Source organism: Zea mays, unplaced genomic scaffold (genome assembly GCF_902167145.1).
Source record: "Zea mays cultivar B73 unplaced genomic scaffold, Zm-B73-REFERENCE-NAM-5.0 scaffold_498, whole genome shotgun sequence".
NCBI classification, from domain to species: Eukaryota; Viridiplantae; Streptophyta; class Magnoliopsida; order Poales; family Poaceae; genus Zea; species Zea mays.
The window spans coordinates 10,453-15,785 of NW_023367144.1; the positions used below are offsets into that span (position 1 = coordinate 10,453).

At 36.8% G+C, this 5,333-nt stretch overlaps 1 long non-coding RNA gene across 1 annotated transcript; it reads left to right on the forward strand.

Moving 5' to 3' along the window:
* Positions 1 to 3,087: 3,087 nt before the first annotated feature.
* Positions 3,088 to 4,603, forward strand: LOC118475590 (uncharacterized). The gene is made up of 5 exons (XR_004855030.1): positions 3,088 to 3,307; positions 3,412 to 3,682; positions 3,773 to 3,857; positions 3,960 to 4,226; positions 4,319 to 4,603. It is a non-coding gene; the product is annotated as an uncharacterized lncRNA (long non-coding RNA).
* Positions 4,604 to 5,333: the final 730 nt, after the last annotated feature.

The window sequence follows — 5,333 nt, forward strand, 5'->3', positions numbered from 1 at the left end:
GCCAAGAATCGCTGCCAATAACATGACACCCAAGATGCAGTCAGTATTGGCCAAAATCATAGATCAAGCAACGAAAAAAGTATATAGTTCATCAAACTGGCGGAACAAACAAAAAACATGTCAGTGTCAACATTATTATGAACAAAACCTCTTGGCACTACTAATTTCAAGAACTCAATTCAATACAAAATCACAACCTTATGAAGTTATAATTGCCAATCACGAGATTGAGAGACTCTAATATCATCCCACCAAAACATGGAATACTAATCCATAGTGTACTCATGGGCTTAACTGTTCATATGGGATATGGGACGTGATCTAATCGCGACATGGGATGTCTACCCCACATAATCAAAATGTAAAATAGACCACACTGCAAGAATGGTCACTGGCATATGGTAAAACTAAAGAGACAGGAGCCTTAGCATATCATCATTATTAATAAAAGTGTAGAATGTCTAACTGAGAAATGCAAGAACGGCCTACCTCTGAGATGAAAAGAATGGCTGTGAATCGGTGGATCAGAGGAGAGTGGGGATGGGTTGGAGGGATCACCTGTGTCCATCCTTTTAATAGCAGGCGCGGAAGGGAGCCAATCTAATAAATTTATAAACAACATGTAGAATAAAACAAGAAATAATATAACAAAAGGCATGAAAACAGCAAAAACATAAGCGGTCTCCAATCTGTACAAGGGGTGCATATGTAACAAGCTACAAATCACCTTTTTCTAGATTACAAATCAGCTCCTCCGAACAAGGTATATAAAAATATGGCAGCACCTGAACACCAACGAGAGAGTAGTAATCAGGGAATGATGAAGTAGCTTATGATGCAACCATAGGGAATATGTAGGTGGACAACTGAAGTATACTTCACACATTAGGGATTCCAAATACAAGAGGTGAGAACAGATCCTTGTCTAACAATCAAGAAAATCAGATTGTATGGAAAATAGTAATATACAGTAATCTTCAAATATAAAGAAACTTTCACGTGAAAAAGGTATGGGAGGGTTAGTGGCAACATGGAGCAAATGTACCTACCTACAACCAGCTGTTTGGACTGAACAAAATGAGATGGAGGATTGGTTTCTGCCAATGACCGAGAAGGGCACAGAACCAGCTCACTATTTACTTTGTGGCGAATCTAGAAGAAGAGAAGTGCAATAATCTTCCATGGAGACAGGAGATAGATTAGACTGTCTTTGCAGGGATAAGGATGAGTGCTCCTCCTGGGTTTTGATGGGAATTCCAGAGCATGACACCTCCTCACAATAATGAGGCTCTGTATAAACTGTTTACGAGTCATCAAGGAACCTAAAGCCATGAAGACAGGCCTAAATAACTTTGCTTGCGTTAGGCTCTGTACAAACTACAAACTGTTTAGTGTTTACAAGCATGCTAAAAAAGGTTTGTACTTACCTTATCTTGGATGAATGGATTTGCTGAGTTCCTTAAAAGATAATTGATAATAGCAGCCTTCTTTGAAAGAATTGCTTTGTGGATCGCTGGTAAGCCATCCTGAGGAAACTAAACTTGAAATAACAAAAATCAGCCTACAGACAGGTGAAGAGGCAAATTTTAAACATAAAAATCTCTATGGTTCTCATGATTCAAAAGCAAATTATTAATAACACTACAACAACTGAACTTCTCTAAATACAGATTTCTTACAGAAGTAGCTGTTTCCAGATCAGGCACTCGCTTGTTCAGAAGAATCTTCTCCTCATTTGAGAACAACTTCTGACGGCCTAAAGTATAACAGAAAATGTCACTATGCATAATAAAAATAAATATAAGAATGATGCAAGGTGAAGAACAAAGTTGCTCTAAACTAATTTGTTATTTCAACCAATTGGCCAAACAGCAATCAGTGCATTCTTTCATAAAAAGCAACATTGTGCAACAATCAGTCATCTTTAAGTAGCAACAAAAACAAGCCGGTGGATTAAAGCCGCAGCGAACAGGCTAACATGACTAACAAGTTTACCAAGGCAGTAAATGTGCACCCAGTTATTGTTAATATCTGTTTGAGCATCAATTGTTGTGATTTGGTCAAAGCCAGTTGGGTGATACAATAGAATGTGGTGATAGGAGTAAAAGTACACATTTTACTTTGCACCACTGCTGATGGCGCTCATAACATCGGCATTTTGTTTGACATACGCTCATGAACTGTCATCTATTGCAGTGCCATTGGTAGATTTAGTGAGTTTGGACTTCCGATATTAGAATTATATAGGTTTAAACTACTCCAGTTTGTTGTAAACTCTAAACACAAAAATCCTGTAATGGCTGCCCTTGGCTCGCACAGTCTCACTGTTCAGGTGGGGTAAATCTCCAAAACAAAAATGTAGTCACTATCCTAACAAAAATGTAGTCAATGAAGCAATTCTTATGTATGTAAAAATACAACTCCAGAAGTCAGAACTCACCCTTAGGACTCTTGCTGTCCTCCATCTCATCCTCAACATATTCCCTACTTCTAAAAAACTCATCAATGTCGTCAAGGGTGGTGGAAGATGGACGGCGGCGTCATGCCGTCGTCCCGCGCCGGCGCGCCGTGCTCTGAGGCCGTGCTGCGTCCAGGCTCGAGAGGAGGATTGGCCGGTGTAACCGACCGTTCATGCCTGGGTCGGATATTCGGACCACGTAGACACATAGTACGTGTGTCTTTCTACATGGGCAACTGAAGTATACTTCACAAATAGTTTACTAGGTGGTCATAACTAACATTTCAAAAGTCAGTGCAGAGTAGCATTACTACAATATCTTATATATGTAACAATGCTCTTCAGCATTTTGCTAAATTCTTGTAGTCCAATGCCGTTCTAATTTGTATGATAACAAAAAACAATGTAGTTTAACTGCAAAACATAAATAACGGTCAAGTTAAATCAACATACGACATGTGCAATTTTTACAATAAAAATCTTACATGTGTTACACTACTATTGTTTTTCTGTTATCTCATCTAATCCTTTTCATGATATTTTGTATCTTTGCAATGATGTCATGATCGATCCTATAGGATCAATGACATCAGTTACACTTAACCAAAATAGGATAGTTGCAGACTTGCGTCCCTTTCCTCCGTAAGTACATGGTTCACTTGTCACATCTATCTATCTATATATTAATGAAGAATCTAAGATAAAGTTCGTGTTTTATGTAGTTTCGTGCTATTTGACGATATTCAAGGTTTCAATAACTTACCACAAGTAAAGAGTGTCTTTGCGAGGGTAGTTGTTAAGTTTCCTAGGCATCGTAATAGTCAACACTTCATCCTACAGGACATCACTGTGAGTCACTTCATCAAGCTTTACAATAGAGTCAATATAATCATGTTATTATATCATAGACTTTTTTTGACTTATACGACATGTATTCTCAAAAAAATATCTAGGGAGCCAAAATCGAAGCAATTTCAAACGGCAATAATGTCGAACGGTTCGACGTCTTACTCAAACAAGGATACACATATACATTGTATAAAGTGGCATTCTGTCTAAACTGGGCGGAGGTTCAATTTCGGAATATTGCGCATGGGCTAGAGTTGGGATTGATAACACATACTATTGTGGAGCCATTCACTAAACCAATTCAATTTCCTCCATTTCCAAAATATCTTATGCCATTTCATGATGTTTACCAACAACCGCATAAGACGTTCGTAGGTAATCACCCTTCCCTCTATATGGTATATAACTTAACATCTTAAGTTTGCAAATTATTCAAAGGTAACTAATCACATGTGAATGGCTCAGACATTATTGGCATAGTTGTTCATTTGGAGCCATTAAAGTATATCGGTGGAAGGCCATACAGAGAGGCTGTACTAATGGATTCCAGGTCATATTAATTCATAGTTACACATTAATTCACAGTTACATTCTTTTTAAAACATTAAACATTTGTTAGGTTTTAATCAAACAATTATTATGTGTTTTATAGGTGGAATCTAATTGTCATGGGGGTATGGACCGATCTCCTGCAGAGAAATGCTCTACGATGGGCATTAGCTAAAGTTGACAAGAATATAATTATTGCAACAATGATGCGTCGTAACAATAAATATATACCTAGCATCTTTCAACATATATTCAATTTTCATGTTTATTATTAATTCTATACTATAAATAACAATAGGATGTTTGGAAACTTCAGACTATAGCACCATTCATTTTAACCCAGATCATCACACTACAAGCCGGCTGCAGAGTGAGTGCTTTTTTCAATATATTGTTAAAAACATTTAAAATTATGATGATTTAAAATAATCATGTTTTTACAAATCATGTTCTAAATTGCAGTCATTCGACACTCGTTGATTCAAAATCCAAGGAGTCGTGCCATCAACAATTTTCTGGAGAACAGACAAGCACAATTGACAACTATGATACCAGATTGAGACGTGTTTTAGCTTATTATAGTAGATATACTTTATTAATTATATGTAGTAGAACACTTAGTAACAATGATTTGGTCTCTATTTGTATTGGTCATGTGTCCAGTCTTAATGGTGATAGCTTTGTACAAAACTATGTGACTTATCTGTGAGCGAATAAAGATGTTCATCACCGTGTTTTTGTTACCAATGTTCTTACCAACTACTCCCTTTGCGGTGGTGTGTTCTACTGTGCAAAAAGAGAGTCTGTGTGTTGCAACGGGAATATATAATACAAGTATACTACGATAACTTATATACAAAATATGTGTTATATTTGTATATAAGTTATCGTAGTATACTTGTATTATATACAGGTATACAACTGTCATATTTGTAATTTTAATGTATGAAAGACATGCATTTAATAAAACAGATGCAACAACTCAGTATATAGATGAGAAATGACACAAATGAGCCTGACAATTTCATCATAACAGTATACCCTAAAGTTTTAGTCATCTGCAATTTCCATAGTGCTTCTTAATATGGTTTTATTTAAATACAAAAAATGAGAATCAGAATATTTACCCGAAGGTAGTAGACAACAAGCAGACTACCATTTGGTTTCATGGGCATTTCTTGAGCAGAGTCAAAGAGGGACTTGTGAAGATGTTTCTCCTCCTCCGAATCCCAGGGCAGATCCATCATTTTATCAACTAAATTCCTTTTAATGCAGATAGCACAAAATTCGGTCACCATCATCTCAACATGATAAACCCAAGAGTTTTTTAATGCATCCTCAGCATGTGTCATATTTGCTGAGTGTTGCTCTTTCACCTTAGAGCAGTAGCTTCTATGATACATAAACGTTTCTGTTAGGAGGCGACATTCAATTCTGACACGAACCACAGTCACTGCCTCACTAAGAAATGAAATGC